Below are 18,518 nucleotides of genomic sequence, written 5' to 3'. Positions count from 1 at the left end.
AATGGCCCACATACGAGATGTATGGATGAATGTTTTAGCCATCTAGTGATTAATTGTTATCCATTTCAAACTTGGATGGCCAGGAGAATACAAAACTTAAACAGAATCGAATGTCGACATGAATAGCAATCTGGTCTATACAATCTGTCCATTGCTCTGACAGATTTATTGTATATTCAAGTTAATATTTTATGGAATACTAGCAATTCATGTATAACAATTTTTCCATTTGATTAAATTTAATGGTCAAATAATTTAAGGAATTTTTTTCATGGTGAAATGATCCTTTGGGTTTTTGTTGCAGGGCGATTACAACAGTAAGGCCAGAATTTGTGTAATCTATAACCATGACAACGGATTTCTATTTTACACAAAGATAGAATATGGTTTTCATATCAAAAATATTAGCGATATGGAAAAAGTCAATCTAACCGGGGTGGCAACAAGACTTTATCTGTATTTGCAGTAGAATCAAACGATGGGCTTAAAAAATGATAACCATCCAACCGCAATACAAATGCAGGGAAGATCTACACAGAAAAAATTTCCGTAGTTAAACTAACGCTAAACATAACTTATTTTTTATTGCAAAAAAATATTTGTTAGTAGTTCAATTTTATTACTTTTTGCGAAATTTTCCACAGCTCAATGAAATTTTCGTTTTTTTTAAGTATGTCTCAAATATTTTATGAACTAAACGTGGGTATAAAGTTCGATGATCATACACACAAGTTCAATATGAACTAAAGCAAATGAAAATTGTAGTACGAAGTATTAACTACTGTATGGTTAAAATGATCATGATTTGGCGCCAATGATTTTCTTCTTAACTTTTATTTAATATTTTCTTCTATAAGAGGGTGTAATTTCGTGAACTGTAGTTAAAAAGTACAATAGGGCATTAAATTTTCCTGGTTTTAACAACGCTTTGGGGAGATCTCAAAATGTGTAGCAAAATTTAGTTCAATTTTCGTACGAGTTAATTTATTCTTCCTATAAAACAGTTTACTTTTTTTCGGTGTATATTAAATGATGACTCTGCTTTAAATTGCAAATTATAATGAAATATACAGAACAAATTCCAATTATATTAAAAAAGGACAACAATAATTGTATGGCTTATATTTAATTCATAAGAGACCCTAATTTTCAAATACCATATAATGAAAATCTTGCATTGAAGAAAGATAAAAATGAAAGATGCATTGTCGGATATGGCATCTTAGGTTAGGTTACACAAAAAAGTCTTGCCCGGCTTCCACTAATGGTTTTGCAGGCAAAGAAAAAAACAAGTATATACGGCCGTAAGTTCGGCCAGGCTGAATTTTATGTACAGAGATGGTCTGTATCAAACTTTTTTAGGTTTGCGACTGTCGCAAAGTTGCAAACGTCGTAAACGTCACATACGCGTCGTAAATGTGGAAAAAGTAACAAAAGTCGCAAACTCAAAATACTTAAGTAGCTTCAGCTAGGCAGCGAATTGGGAGCTTAACATGGAATCGGGCAGCATTCTGTGATAAGAGAGAAGTTCACCAATGTGGTATCACAATGGACTGAATAGTCTAAGTGAGCCTGATACATCGGGCTGCCACCTAACCTAACCTAACCTAGGCAGCGAATTCGATGATATCCAAGGCGATGGCACACAGAAAAAATTTCCGTAGTTAAACTAAAGCCAAATTTAACTTATTTATATTGTCAAAAAAATGATTTGTTTGTAGTTCAATTTTATTATTTTTTGCGAAATTTTCCACGGTCCAATGAAATTTTCGTTTTTTAAGTATGTCTCAAATATTTTATGAACTAAACGCGAGTATAAAGTTCAATGACCGTAGTTCGTACGATTCCCAAAAATAGTAAGAATGAACTACTGTATGGTTAAAATGGTCATGATTTGGCGCCAATGATTTTCTTATTTACTTTTAGTTAATTTGTTCTTCAATGAGAAGGAGTAATTTCGAGAACAATAGTTAAAAAGTACAACATGTTACTAAATTTTCTTGATTTTAACAACACATCGTGAAAATCTCAAAACATGGAGTACAAAATAGTTCAATTTTCGCGCGAGGTAGTTCATTCTTCCTATAAAACAATTAAATTTTTTTTTCGGTGTATGTGCGAATTTTCAATTTTTTAAGATTTGCATGGATTTTTCAATTTTTTGGGTGTGGTTACGAATTAAAGTCCTTTTGCTCTAGGACGCTTAGTTTAGGATATATGGGCAAAAGAAGTTTTTCATTTCAAAACTTCCATTTTTTCAGGATTTGCATGAAATTTTCAATTTTGGTGGTCACGAATTAAAGTCCTTTTCGCTCTAGGACGCTTAGTTTAGGAGATATGGGCAAAAGAAGTTTTTCATATAAAAATTTAATTTTTTTGAGGATTTGGATGAAATTTTAAATTTTTTGGGGGTGGTCACGAATTAAAGTCCTTTTCGCTCTAGGACGCTTAGTTTAGGAAATATCGCCAAAAGAAGTTTTTCATATAAAAATTTAAATTTTTGGTGAATTTGGATGAAATTTTCAATTTTTTGGGGGTGGTCACGAATAAAGTCCTTTTCGCTCTTGGACGCTTAGTTTAGGAGATATGGGCAAAAGAAGTTTTTCATACAAAAATATCAATTTTTTTAGGATTTGGATGAAAATTTAAATTTTTTGGGGGTGGTCACGAACTCAAGTCCTTTTCGATCGAAGATGCTTAGTTTAGGAGATATGGGCAAAAGAAGTTTTTCATATAAAAATTTAATTTTTTTAGGATTTGGATGAAAATTTCAATTTTTTGGGGGTGGTCACGAATTAAAAAGTCCTTTTCGCTCTAAGACGTTTAGTTTAGGAGATATGGGCAAAATAAGTTTTTCATATAAAAATTTCAATTTTTTCAGGATTTGGATGAAATTTTAAATTTTTTTTGGATAGCCACGAATTAAAGTCCTTTTCGCTCTAGGACGCTTAGGAGATATGGGCAACAGAAGTTTTTCATATAAAAATTTAAATTTTTGCAGGATTTTGAGGAATTTTAAATTTTTTTGGGTGGTCACGAATTAAAGTCCTTTTCGCTCTAGGACGCTTAGTTTAGGAGATATGGGCAAAAGGAGTTTTTCATATAAATATTTCAATTTTTCCATTATTTGGATGAAAATTTCAATTTTTTGGGGGTGGTCACGAATTAAAAAGTCCTTTTCGCTCTAGGACGCTTAGTTTAGGAGATATGGGCAAAATAAGTTTTTCATATAAAAATTTCAATTTTTTCAGGATTTGGATGAAATTTAAATTTTTTTTGGATAGCCACGAAATTAAGTCCTTTTCGCTCTAGGACGCTTAGTTTAGGAGATATGGGCAAAAGAAGTTTTTCATATAAAAATTTCAATTTTTCCATAATTTGGATGAAATTTTCAATTTTTTGGGGGAGGTCACGAATTAAAGTCCTTTTCGCTATAGGATGTTTAGTTTAGGAGTTATGGGCAAAAGAAGTTTTTCATATAAAAATTTAAAATTTTTTTAGGATTTGGATGAAATTTTCAATTTTTTGGGGGTGGTCACGAATTAAACTCTTTTTCGCTCTAGGTCGCCTAGTTTACGAGATATGGACAAAAAAGTTTTTCATTTAAAAATTGAAATTTTTTTAGGATTTGGATGAAATTTTCAATTTTTCGGGGTGGTCACTAATTAAAGTCCTTTTCGCTCTAGGATGCTTAGTTTAGAAGATATGGGCAACAGAAGCTTTTCATATAAAAATTTCAATTTTTTTAGGATTTGGATGAAATTTTCAATTTTTTGGGGGTGGCCACGAATTAAAGTCCTTTTTGCTCTAGGACGCTTAGTTTAGCAGATATGGCCACAAGAAGTAATTCATATAAAAACTTCAATTTTTTAGGATGTTAATGATTTTTTTTCATATAATACCTTCACTCTTTTAGGATTTCGATGAAATCTTGTCTACCTTTTCCCGGTATACCTTAACTGTACGAATTGGAAAAACGATGCAACCACTTTCAGTAAAATTTTGAGAGACTTGAAAACAGTCAGTTTTCTAATGATGGGTTATTTTAATGCCAGAATAGGCACAGAACAAATGTTGGATCCGATATCGTTGGGGGTTCCCGCGTATATGCAGCAATAGGCTATCGAGAGACGGCACACTGAAAAAACAGTGAACCTTTTCCATTGCAAAATGAACTAAACTGTAGTAATATTGACCATGATTTAGCCCTTAAGATTTTTTTCAACTTGTCTAGTTTATAATTTTCTTAAATTTTAGTTCATCTATAACATTGTAGTTTAGTTCATTTTTACAACACCATAAGATTTATATACCCCTACAAAGATAAAAAGTCAGTATTATTTTGGTTTACTTGCTTATTTTGTGGGAAACCCGATAATAAAAATTGGTTAACAATCTCTTTAAAATGTCGACGACTAAACTATTTTTAAATCAATCATTCCACAGTACAGAAAAATTAAATAATTAAAGGAACAACAAACCGCTTTACTACGATGAAAATTTTCATACATTAAAATTAAACTTTCTTTAAGCAAAAGTACTTTATTATAACAACTTATGATGAAAGTTCTTAATACAATGTTTTTTGTGAATTAAAATTATGACCACGTGGAACAGAGAGTAGTTCATTGGAACCCGCTGTTTGGACATTTTGACTTATCTTTTTTTATTAATCGTAGGTAGTTTTTTCACATATCTTGCTGGAAAAAATGGAAACAAAAATGAAAATTGTTAAAAATTAACACCATGTAATGAAATATAATTTTTTAATTCTTCATTTTAGCTTGTAACTTACTATATTTGGGGCATTTTATCAAATGGTGTAAAGAATTCAACTTTTCTTTGGAAAACGTATCTCATAAAATTTGTACCTGAAACAATTAGAGAAATAATGAAGTATTCTAAATAAACTCATAAAACTGTGTTGTTATCGATGTGAAGGATATAGTAAAATAAATATTCTAGTTGAAAGAAAGCCAAAGTTTTAATATAAAACTTACCAATTCTCTATTAAATTGTACGCTGAGGGGAAATATAAAAAGTTGTCCAAATTTATTTGGGTTACTCTGAAATTAAATATTAAATAAAATTATTAAATAGGTTTTGAAAAAAATAATAATATGCATTAAAAACCAAATATTCTTGATAACCCTAGACAGTCATCATTCGTCAAAATGACGACACGTAATTTCATTTTCGATTTAAAATGCATTTTAGTCTATTGGGAAATGGTGAATTTAAGTTATACTAATTCGACCGTTTTATGAATTTTTGTTTTATACTACTTAAAACCAAATTGAATAAGAAAATAAACTCAAGTTTGGTTCACTTTTTCGCTCACAATGAAAATTTTAGCGTCTTGAAATGAGCCGTAGTCAAAATGACGAAGGCTGACGTTAATGTACAAAAAATAAGGATGACTGTCCAGGGCTAAAAGAAAGTTAAAGAATCCTTACCAATTCACTTTTAAATTACAGGCAAAGAAGTACTAAAAATTTGTCCAAATGTTTAAGGGGTTATTCTGAAATTAAATATTTGTTTTTACATTAAAAATATTACATTGGTTTCCAAAAAATTTGATTAAAGAAATACTAAAATAAGGCATTAAAAAACTGTAATTTTGATGATAAAAAGGTCACAAAAACGTAAATATTCTAGTTAAAATAAAGCCAATTTTTAAAAGAAAACTTACCAATTCTCTATTTTTTATTTGTTCGAATCCATCTGGAGTTGCTCTGAAATTAAATACTGTTTTTACAAAAAAGAAAAACATTAAACTGGTTTCCAAAAAAATTAATTAACAAATAATAATATACATTAAAAATATTCTTTTTAAAAGAAAGTCATATTAAAAAAATACTTACCAATTTATGAATAAATTATACGCTGAGATATAACAAAAATTTTCCAAATTCATCTGGAATTGAATATTAATTTTTTACATAGAATAATAAAAATTGCAATACACTTTCAAATTCAACATATTTTCCTAAATATTTGTAATAACTTTTTTCTAAACTACCGATAAAATATTAATAACTTTCATTTAAAAGGTTTAATAATAAACACCAATATATGTCTCAAAAATCCAAAATATTCCATACCTTTATACTCCCTTGTTGCATACCTACTTAAAAGATGCAACAGCGCACGCCAACGCCAACTATACAACTGAAGCATGCCAAACAAAACCAAGCAAAGCCAAAACATTCCTACAACAACAAAAACACATGTGCCTTTATTGAAAACAACACCTCATCCAGCCAAATAAACCATCCGCGAATAACAAACACACACACAAACAACTAAATGAACAAAAATAAAAACAACCCCACGCTCATGTATACACAACAAAACTCAAGTAACATCATCTTTACATTAATCACATTCCACTATACCGATAAAGATCTCTGTACTATGCATTAGTTCATCGCATCTGCTTACAATTTACTCTAAGAATAATATTCGTAAAGGCACACCAGTTTACGAACAATGAAACGTTTAACTTAAAATTTGCAAAATTTTCAAGAAATGTTATCTACCATTTTTGACGAAAATGACTATAAATTTAATTACATGTGAACTAAAAATATTTCATTGGGTAATTTTTTACCAAAAATTATTAACTATAGGAATTGTCAGTAAGAAATTGCTATCCACTTTCAAGTTCATTTTTCGTAAAAAAATATTTTCTCATACAAAAAAATCTTATAGTAAATTGCACTTATTATTTACAAAATACTTTACATTTCACAAGTAGTTTTATAGCATGACAAACGAATTTTTAACTACCAGTTAAGAAATTTTTTAAAGAAATTTCCATCGTATTTTGTAGGCCATGAACTAAACGATTGCTACTTAGAATTTGTAAAATTTTCTTCCGAGTAGTTAATTTTCTTTGAAGATGCGAAAAATGAACTAAAATTCTGGAAAATTCTTGTAATAAATTATTGTAAAAATTTTCTTAAATTTACGAGACACTTTTTTTCTGTGCACTTTAAATACCCAGGGCAGAGGGCTGAGTACTATTGTAGAAGATGTAGGTAGGATATTTTTAAATTACAGAATTGTGGGAAATTTAAAAGGAGAATATACATTTTGTGGGGCGATGGGGAGTTCAGTAATTGATTATTTTATTTACTCATTATGTTTATCGCCTTTTGTACATGAACTGACCGTTCCTCCAAAAGCTTTCTCTGACCACATGCCTTTATATCTTGAGATGAGATTCCCCTCCTCAGTATCTACTGCACGTCACGAGTATGATTGGAAAAAGCTACATTGGAACAATAGATCAGGTTCAGTATAACAAGAAGTTAAGAGATCTATGTGAGAGAAACAATCCGGAGGATAGAGTAACAGTAGATGAAAGAATATTGAATTTGAAGACCAAGATAAGACTATCATACCCCAAAAACAATTGCAGGAAACATTTTGAACCAAGCCAGATTTGGTTCGATTGGACATGCTTCCGTCAACGAAAGCTTATGATCAAAGCTCTCAAGAAGTACGGAGGGTACCACAACAAAATTAATAGAACGTTTCTTTTAATCAAAAATGTGTTTCTTTACTTTAAGGAAAATTTGCCTTACTTCAAACTAGAGGTGTGCACGTAAGTAATATTTTACTCACGCTCACGCACATTCACGACGGATAAATCATACTCATGGACGAAATTTTCGTGTGTCACGTACACACCTCTACTTCAAACACATACGGCTTTAGCGGAGGGATGCAAATTTCCAAAATTTGTGTGCTAAATTAAAAAAAAGTTTTGAAACAAATATTATTATTATTTTTATTATTTTAATTAAATTATTTTATTATTATTTTAATTAAAATTTCATTATTTTAAAGAAGTTTGTCCCTAATATTTTCTAAATTGCGCATCCTAAAATTTAGGTTTAGGTCTACATGATATTAGTAAACATTTTTTTCAGTGTAGATCAAAATCCCCGAAGTCCGTTCAGTGACACGGCTCCATCGATAACTATGACTGAAATAAATTTTGTCCCTGCTCTTTCTTCCTTATTTTTCTAAAAATATTTGTTTTCCAAACAATTAAATTCTCATAATCGTCTTAACATTTCCCATTCGTTAACAAGTTTTGAAGGTCACCAACAGTGCAAGCAATTGTTAAAATAACATTTTCACATAGAATGTAACCTCATTTCGAAATTGCTTTAAGTTGTTGCAAATGTTCCCTAGTCACTCAGATGCAACGACTAGAATACACATTAGGCCAACACTTAAATATATTAAAAATTATTTTTCCTTTCAAATTATTACAAATACCTTTGAGATATGTATGTTATAATGACAAAGAGATGATGATGATGATCAAGAATCTCTTCAAGGTCCACATAACCATGTGGCATATATGGTTAAAAGCCACAATATAAAATTTTCACCCCTAAAGGACAAAGTTGAAAACAAAAACCCAGAAAATTTCGTATGAAGGAAAACTAGAAGTTCATCTACATTCACTAATTGCTGTATATATATATAGTTTTACTTATCTTATCAAGGCGGTAGCAAACATATTTACGAGAATTAAATTTAATTTGTAAGTTTTAACAAAAGTTTGGGGAGATTGTACGGAAAAGAAAGGTTAAAGACAAGAGGTAGAGATTCCTTTCCAAGAGTAATATGCATGGCGGAAGATATAGAGCTCAATGAAATAAAAAAAAAACAACGTAAAAAAAAAACAAAATAGTGAGACCACCATGAACGAAAATGTAGATTTATATTAGAAAATTTTAACTAAAATATTTTAGTAATTGCAACATGATTGTATCAGTGAATAATTGTTGTCAAATTGAAGAAATTTTTTTTAATAATTTTTTTTTTGTTTAATAAAATTTCATTGTTTGGAAGATAAAATTTGGAATTAAAAATTATTAACATCTCTTTAGCGCTAAATAACACACACACAATTTAAGTAAAATTTACTCATTTGAGAAACTTATGAACCCGATTTCAGCAAACTTCACCCATTTTAGGAATATTTAGTAAAATTGCAACTTCATTTGTATACAACTTTTTTCTTATTTTTCACATCATTAAAGTAAGCAAAAATAATTAAAATAAGAAAAATGTTCTCACAATTTGCAAAATTGAACTAAAATCGATTTCAGGAACTATAACAAGTATATACGGCCGTAAGTTCGGCCAGGCCGAAGCTTATGTACCCTCCACCATGGATTGCGAAAGACAGTCATCCACAAACGAATTACTTGGGTTGTGGTATCTTAAAACTTCTTAACATCGTTTTCTAAATTGTGAGTTAGACCTAACGTGGTATATATTGGACAAAAAAGTTATGTATAGGTAAGCCTACAAATAATTACGAATCGATATGGACTCTTGCACGGTACGTAGAGACCCAGAATTGAAATATGGGGGTCGCTTTTATATGGGCTATATACAATTATGAACTTGATATGGACCAATTTTTGTGTGATTGGGGATCGATTTATCTGAGGGATATATATAACTATGGATCGATATGGACCTAGTTAGGCATGGTTATTAACGGCCATATACTATCACAATGTACCAAATTTCAACTGACTCGGGTGAAATTTGCTCCACCAAGAGGCTCCAAAACCAAATCTCGGGATCGGTTTATATGGGGGCTATATATGATTATGGATTGATAAAGGTTGATACGGTCAAAATTTGGTCCATATAAACTTGACGTATTTCTTTCAATTTTGCATTTAAAAAACCTGAACACCCCTCATTTTGAAGGTGTGTGTGTGTAGAATGTTGCTCCAAGCAAGAAGAGCAGCGTATCAAAATTTTGCTCGCGCATCGCGAAAATCGCGACAAAGAGAGTTGCCGGTAGTTTCAAGTGAAACCCTAACCTCTCTCTCCGAGATGCCGCAAATAAGCTGGGTGTATCGTCTACAACCGTGCATCGAGCCAAAAAACGAGCCGGACTATCGACTTACAAGAAGGTAGTAACTCCAAATCGCGATGATAAACAATATACGACGGCCAAAGCGAGATCTCGGAGGCTGTACACGACGATGCTGACGAAGTTTGACTGCGTCGTAATGGACGACGAAACCTACGTCAAAGCCGACTACAAGCAGATTCCAGGACAGGAGTTTTATACGGCAAAAGGAAGGGGAAAGGTAGCAGATATTTTCAAGCACATAAAACTGTCAAAGTTCGCAAAGAAATATCTGGTTTGGCAAGCCATCTGTACCTGTGGCGTGAAAAGCAGCATTTTCATAGCTTCCGGGACTGTCAACCAAGAAATTTACGTGAAACAGTGTTTGAATAAACGTCAGCTGCCTTTCCTGAAGAAACACGGTTGTTCCGTACTGTTTTGGCCGGATTTGGCATCTTGCCATTACGGTAAAAAGGCCATGGAGTGGTACGCCGCAAACAACGTGCAGGTGGTTCCCAAGGACAAGAACCCTTCCAACACGCCAGAGCTCCGCCCAATTGAGAAATACTGAGCTACTGTCAAGCGGAACCTAAAGAAGACCAAACAACTGCTAAGCAGCACTTCAAGGCAAACTGGCTTTCTGCGGCGAAGAAGGTGGACAAGGTGGCTGTACAAAATCTGTTGGCAGGAGGCCCGGCAATTCGGATTTGGAAAAGCGAAAGCCTAACTGAATATTTTTCCTGAATTTTAAACTAATTGAACTTGAAAAAGAAATTTAATTTTATTTTTTAAATAAACGATTTCACCGATTTACACGCGTTTTCCCTTGACCAAATTTTGAACGTATCATCCTTTTTGGACCACTTTTGGCATGGTTGTTGGATACCATATACTAACACCATGTACCAAATTTCAACCAGATCGGATGAATTTTGCTTCTCCAAAAGGCATCGGAGGTCAATTCTGCGGATCGGTTTATATGGGGGATATATATAATTATGGGCTGATATGAACCAATTCCTGCATGGTTGTTGGATACCATATACTAATACCACGTAGCAAATTTCAACCGAATCAGATGAATTTTGGTCTTCCAAGAGGCTCCGGAGGTCAAATCTGGTGATCGGTTTATATGGGGGCTATATATAATTGTGGACCGATGTGGACCAATTTTTGCATGGTTATTAGAGACCATATACTAACACAATGTACCAAATTTCACCTCGATCGGATGAAATTTGCTTCTCTTAGAGGCCCCGCAAGCCAAATCGGGGGATCGGTTTATACGGGGGCTATATATAATTATTGACCGATGTGGCCCAATTTTTGCATGGTTGTTAGAGATCATATGTTGACACCATGTACAAATTGTCAGCCGGATCGGATGAAATTTGCTTCTCTTAGAGGCTCCGCAGGCCAAATTTTGGGGGTCCGTTTATATGGGGGCTATACGTAAAAGTGGACCGATATGGCCCATTTACAATACCATCCGACCTACATCAATAACAACTACGTGTGCCAAGTTTCAATTCGATAGCTTGTTTCGTTCGGAAGTTAGCGTGATTTCAACAGACGGACGGACATGCTCAGATCGACTCAGAATTTCACCACGACCCAGAATATATATTCTTTATGGGGTCTTAGAGCAATATTTCGATGTGTTACATACGGAATGACAAAGTAAATATACCCCCATCCTACGGTGGAGGGTATAATAATGTTAGGTTATGTGGCAGTCCGATGTATCAGGCTCACATAGACTATTAAGTCCATTGTGATACCACAGTGGTGAACTTCTCTCTTATCACTGAGTCACTAACAATGTTAAGTCGTCTATAAAACATTTCGTTGTTATTTTTTTCTGGGCGTATATAAAGAAATTGAAATTGTAATAGGGAAAGACGGCAAAAGATTCCATAAGCTGACTTGCAGCAACCAAACTTATTAAGACCTAAGTTACCAATAATTCTCTTAAGCATTAAGATTACGATTAAATTAAAAAATATTTTACCAAAAATTCTCCTAAGCACACAAAATTTCCATTTTTATAAGCTGTACAAGAAATTCTCAGAGACCTAAATGTGTGTTTAATTTCACAATTCTTTAGCAAAATTGAATAAAGTCAGTCCTTCGCTTTGTCTATCTTTCTGTGGCTGAAATGGAAGTAATGCAATAAGTTCTCAGTGTCATAGCTTGGGAAATATCATATGTGGTATTTCTAATAATTGTCTTCTAGTAACTATGTACTTCAAACACAATTTCAATATTGAGAGAATATACACATTGAAGATTATCGGTTGTATTTGGTTGAAAAGAAAATCCCTGTTTCTTCTTGCCTCTTGTCGACTAACATTGGTTAACGCTATAGCCCGTTCTTACCCTTATTTTAGGGTTCTATAGCCTGCCTTTACCCTTATTTTAGGGTTCTCAAATTTTTCCCTATTTTTAAATTTGGCCAGTTTTGAAATCATCTCCTTATTCATGTGGCGGAATCTATATCTGGTGAATGCAAGACCCATAAGAATCCTAGTCAGCCTATCCTGTTTAATATGATAAGATGTGCCCTAATCTCCAAGAGCATTGTCGTCCTATTTATTGTCTAAATCTCCTTCATTAGTTCCCTAGTCTTCACCTCACATGCATCTTCGGTGTAACAGTTATTTCGTTTTGAATCAGGCGTCTGAAAAACAGGGCTATACTAGGGTCAATTATTGAGCAAATTCAAAGATAAATACAACAACAAATTTTTAAGGCCGTAAATTTGTTCGGGCCGAACTCTAAAATACCCACCGCCAGCAAGTATAAGAGTTTCCTCCAAAAAATCCCTCACTCCCAATACTCAAATAAGTACAAGAAGCTAAATCGGCAAATGTTACATCTAATTTCAGGCAGTTCAGATGACAAATTCGCCTTATATTCCCTCAACAAATTAAATCGGGGACCCGGTGCAGATAGGGGCTTATCAAATACTTACCGATACAAACCAAATTTGACATTACTCTCTGTGGACCTAAATTACCTATAGATTCTGAAAAATCGATAAAAATTGTTGTATCTAGAAACCCAAGAAATCAAATCAGGAGATCGATCTGTATGCGGGTTTTACCAAACTAAGGACCGAATTTGGTATTTGACACAAGTCTTGGCGAACCAAAACACTTCTAGATTTCCAATTTTAGGCAAATCAGATAAAAATTACGGTGCCCCAGTTTTCAAAACCCAAATCGGGGGTCAGTTTATATGCGAGTTATATCAAAACTTGGGCGATAAAGCTAATCTTCGAACTTGATCTGGGTGCAGACAAAAACGAATCTATGAAAAATTTCAGGACGATAGCGCAATTATCGAAGGCTGTGACGTCATTGCAACAGATGGATGGACATTGTATGTTTTTATATACGATGATCAAAAGTACTTATTATAAACTATAAACCGATATTTGGATGTGTTGCAAACGGAATGACAAATTTATAAAACCCAATCATCATTCTATGAAGAGGGTATAAAACCGGGACCCACATGGCGAAGAAAACGAGCTTCTACACCATTTTTATACCCTTCACCACTACTGTGGTACAGGGTATAATAAGTTTGTGCATTTGTATGTAACGCCAAGAAATAGTGGTCATAGACCAATCTTTTAGTATACCGATCGGCTTAGAATTAAATTCTGAATCGATTTAGCGATGTCCGTCCGTCTGTCTGTATATGTAATTTTGTGCACAAAGTACAGCTCGCAATTTAAGTCCGATCATCCTCAAATTTGGCATAGGGCCGTTTCTTGGGACAGAGACAATCGCTATTGGTTTTGGAAAAAATCGGTTCAGATTTAGATATAGCTGCCATATATATTTATCCCCGATTTGGTTATAGTTAGCGTGTTTATCAACCGATTTTCTTGAAATACCGTACATCCAAATATTTTATGAATCTCGAAAATCTTGTAAAATATCAGCCAAATCGGTTCAGATTTAGATATAGCTCCCATATACATCTTTCGTCCGATTTAGACTCATATGACCACAGAGGCCAAAGTTTACTACCGATCTTCGTGAAATTTTGCACAGAGGGTAGAATTGACATTCTACCAATGTTTGGTGAATTTGATTGAAATCGGTTCACATTTAGATATAGCTCCCATATATATCTTTCGTCCGATTTGAACTTATATGGCCACAAAAGCCAGAGTTTTGCCGTGATTTGCTTCAAATTTTGCACAAGGGATACGTTTAATAGTATCGTTATGTGTGTAAAATTTTGTTAAAATCGGTTCAGATTTAGATATAGCTCACATATATATCTTTCGCCCGATTTGGACTTATATGGTCTCAAAAGCCAGAGTTTTGCCCTGACTTACTTCAAATTTTGCACAAGCGGTACTTTTAACGATACTATTGTATGTGCCAAATATGGTCAAAATCGATTCAGATTTAGATATAGCTCCTATATATATCTTTCGTCCGATTTGGACTTATATGGCCTCAAAATCCAGGGTTTTGCCGTGATTTGCTTCAAATTTCGCACAAGGAGTACGTTTAGTAGTATCGTTAATTGTGCCAAATTTGTTTGAAATCGGTTCAGATTTAGATATGGCTCCCATATATATCTTCCGTCCGATTTGCACTCATATGACCAGGGGGGCCAAAGTTATACTCCCATTTACGTGAAATTTCGCATAGATAGCAGAATTATTACTCTAACTATACATGTCAAATTTAGTCAAAATCGGTTCAGATTATATATGTATATAGCTCCCATATATACGTACACCAGAGTTGGGGAAATATGGTAGACTATTACACATTTTAAACCCATTTTCAATGGAAGTTTCCTCCAATTAACTGGATAGCGTTAGCCGATTTAAATTTTAATTCTAGAGATTTTGTAGAAGTAGAAAAATTGTCTCCTTTATATAGCTTCCAGCAAATGTGAAGTAGTTGAGATGGTAACCCAAATTTTGGCCTACATAGGGGTGAAGGGTATAATATAGTCGGCCCGCCCAACTTTAGACTTTACTTACTTGTTTCTCTGAGAAATTGTATATATGCGATATATGACTAAAAATAGTCGTGGGTTTTTTTTTGCGACACACATGTTACATTCTCCCCACCCACAAATAACATTTGGCTCTTGAAACATGTTTGAGCTAACAATGTGGCCTTTCCGGTTAAAAAAAAAATATAACCCATAAAAACTGTATACATCAAAAAAAATTTTTTGTTAAAGATCATGTTCTTTAACGCTTACAGGGGAGAATGATTTCGAAAAGATGATAAATACTTTTGGACCTAGAACAGTTTTTTTCGAAATTAATTTAATACAATTTCAAAATTGTTGTTTATCATGAAATATTTATCATAAAATTAAAAATACATTTTTGCAAATTACCAAAGTATAATTTTAGTATCAATTTAACAACGTACACAGAAAAAAATACACGAAAAATTTTCCAATTAAAATTTTAATTGAGTTTTAAAAAATATTCAATTAAAAATTTAATTGGTTCAACAAATTTTTTAATTGAAACAAAAATCAATCACAAAAATTAATAGTATCAATTAATTTTTTAATTGGATCAATTAATTTTTTAATTGGTCTTCAATTAATTTTTTAATTGATACTATCATTTCTGTGATTGAAGACATTTCAATTAAAAAATTAATTGGATCAATTAATTTCGTGATTGAACCAGAAAAAAAATTTTTTGTGTGTACTTTTCTCTGTTGCCTACAATAATAACTACTGTGTTACAAAAAATTGTCTTTCTTGTCATTCATATTATTTTGCCCTCTTCAGCCCTCTAGATAACCTAAGGCATACAAATTGCAATTTTTTCCATATGGCCAGCTTTAACAAATATTTATTTTAAATGAAAATATTTGCACAAATTGTTTTCGAAATTTGAATGCAAGGCAAAATAAATTCATGGAATTGGAAGCAAATATAAAACAAAACAAAAAACTTTTTCAACATGCCATTCATGAATATTTTTGAAGGCCATTGCAATAGAATTTTTAATAACTTCTTTGTTTATGGAATGAAGTTTTTATTTTAAAAAATTTCCTAAGTTACCAAATTAATCCATCCAGAAATATGTACAATATGAAGGAACTCTTGCCATTACAGACATAATAGTTTGCAATTTTTGTTTAATGCTATATTACAGTTTGCCATGCAAGACATAGTTTCGAACCGAATATAAAAAAATCTACACGAAAATATATTAAAATTTACGACTTTAGGTTAAACATTTTGTGGAGTTGGGAACACGACAGCAGTTGTTAAATTGCTTCTATTTAAAGAAGTTCTACAATTGTAACCTTAAGATTTTCAAATTAAGAGTAAAGTTAAAGTTTAACTATCAAACAAAAGTTCTTTCCTAACTTAAATGTTAATTTTTAATTGAATATTCCTAATTTATTATTCAAAACTTTATATATTTATGTATATTTAGTCCTCATATAAACTAACCCCCAAATTTGATTTTTAGAGCCTACTCAGCCTACGTTTTCTGTCTGCAAGCAGGCAGGGATGGAAAATGCAGTACTATAGTACTTTTTTCAATACTTTTTCAACCTGGGCAGTACCGTAGTACCCCCGCGAATGATTTAGTACCTTTTGTGTAGACATTTTTGAGCCGATATCAGATTTATGGTACACTATTTTTGACAAAATATGTTAATATTTTGAGAAAGTTTTTAAGAAACTTATTTGCTAGTAGTCTTTTACAATTTTGGCAAAACAGACAAGTTCATGCGGGAAGAAAATCTCGATTTTGTAAAAGCCATAGTCAAAAAAAACGATTTTATTGAATTTCAATAATGTTTTAGTCGAAAGCAGCATGTGATTCTATATTACGCTTCCACATGAATACTTTATAGATAAGAAGTTATTGATCGCGTACTAAACAAATGCGAACCATTCAAGGTCGAAACTTGACACAAAAATAATCTACGGACATTTGGAGCAAATATTACCAGGAACTACCAAAAAAAATATTATTTTGCAAAAACGTTTGTCAAAATTTTATTTCTACAGAAAATTTTGTAAATTTTTTGTCTTTTGGAAAATTTTATTTTATTTTTTTGTCAAAATTTTGATTTCTATAGAAAATTTTGTCAAAATTTTATTTCTGTAGAAAATTTTGTCAAAATTTTGATTTCTATAGAAAATTTTGTCACAATTTTGATGTCTATAGAAAATTTTGTCAAAATTTTGTTTCTATTGAAAATTTTGTCAAAATTATATTTCTATAGAAAATTTTGTCAAACTTTTATTTTTATAAAAATTTTTGTCAACATTTTTTTTTATTGAAAATTTTGTCAAAATTTTATTTCTATAGAAAATGTTGTTAAAATTTTGATTTCTTTTTACATTATTGTTAAATTTATACATCTGTATAGCTGATGGCCTTAGCAGCCAATGCTACTTTTCTTTTTTATCATACATTTACTGTATGATTAAAATAAACAATAAATAAATAAATAATTTTGATTTATATAGAAAATATTGTCAAAATTTTGATTTCTATAGAAAATTTTGTAAAAACTTTATTTCTATAGAAAATTTTGTCAAAATTTTGATTTCTATAGAAAATTTTGTAAAAAAATTATTTCTATAGAAAAATTGTATATCTATAGAAAGTTTTGGAAAAATTATATTTCGGTAGAAAATATTTTCAAAATTTTATTTCTACGAGTATAGAAAATTTTGTTAAAAATTTATTTCAATTTATCTACAGAAAGTTTATGAAATACCATGAATTCTACAGATCTACCAAACCGTGATTACAATACTGTAGTCTTTGTAAGCAGATATATAACTAAAACAAGTAAGTAAAGTAGAAAGTCGGGCGGGGCCGACTATATCATACCCTAAACCACCATTACAGAATTATTAATCATAAGCATTTGTGGGGTAACATATAGGTCTGGGAGATAAACCGCAGTTGCATATTTAAGAAAATTAAGGGGTACATGTCTATGGGTGCTTTGTGTTAATCTGACTATAGCTCATAGACAATGTTGCCGGGGAAAATGTTCTATTTACCCTACAAGGACAAAAAAAGTTCCCTACTTTCCCATACATTCCCAAACAATTTTTCCTACTATATTTTTCGTTAAATTTAAAAAAATTTTACAAAACAAAAATGGTTCTAAGTACTTTATTATCTTAAAACATCAATATGCAACGTATATAACTTAGAATATAAATTTGTATTAACACCACGGTTGCCACAGTTAGTAGAATTCTACCCAAATTAGTATTTTTTTTTTTTTTTTGTTAAATCTCTATAAAAATAAAATTTTGGAAAAAGTTTCTATAAACAAATTTTTGTGAGAAATTTTTCTATAGAAATAAAATTTTGACAATAAATTCTATAGTAATAAAATTTTGAGAAAAAATTCCACAGAAATAAAATTTTGAGAAAATTTTTTATAGAAATAATATTTTGAAAAATATTTCTATAGAAATAACACTTTGACAAAATGTTCTATAGAATTAAAATGTTGATAAAATTTTCTATAGGAAAAAAGTTTACCACACATTGTTAAAGATCAAGCCTTGCCGGCTTCTAATTTCCTCCTCTAGAGCCACCAAAATGTAAAAATTATTA

Source organism: Haematobia irritans, chromosome 3 (genome assembly GCF_050003625.1).
Source record: "Haematobia irritans isolate KBUSLIRL chromosome 3, ASM5000362v1, whole genome shotgun sequence".
Lineage (NCBI taxonomy): Eukaryota > Metazoa > Arthropoda > Insecta > Diptera > Muscidae > Haematobia > Haematobia irritans.
This window is presented reverse-complemented; position numbering follows the sequence as displayed.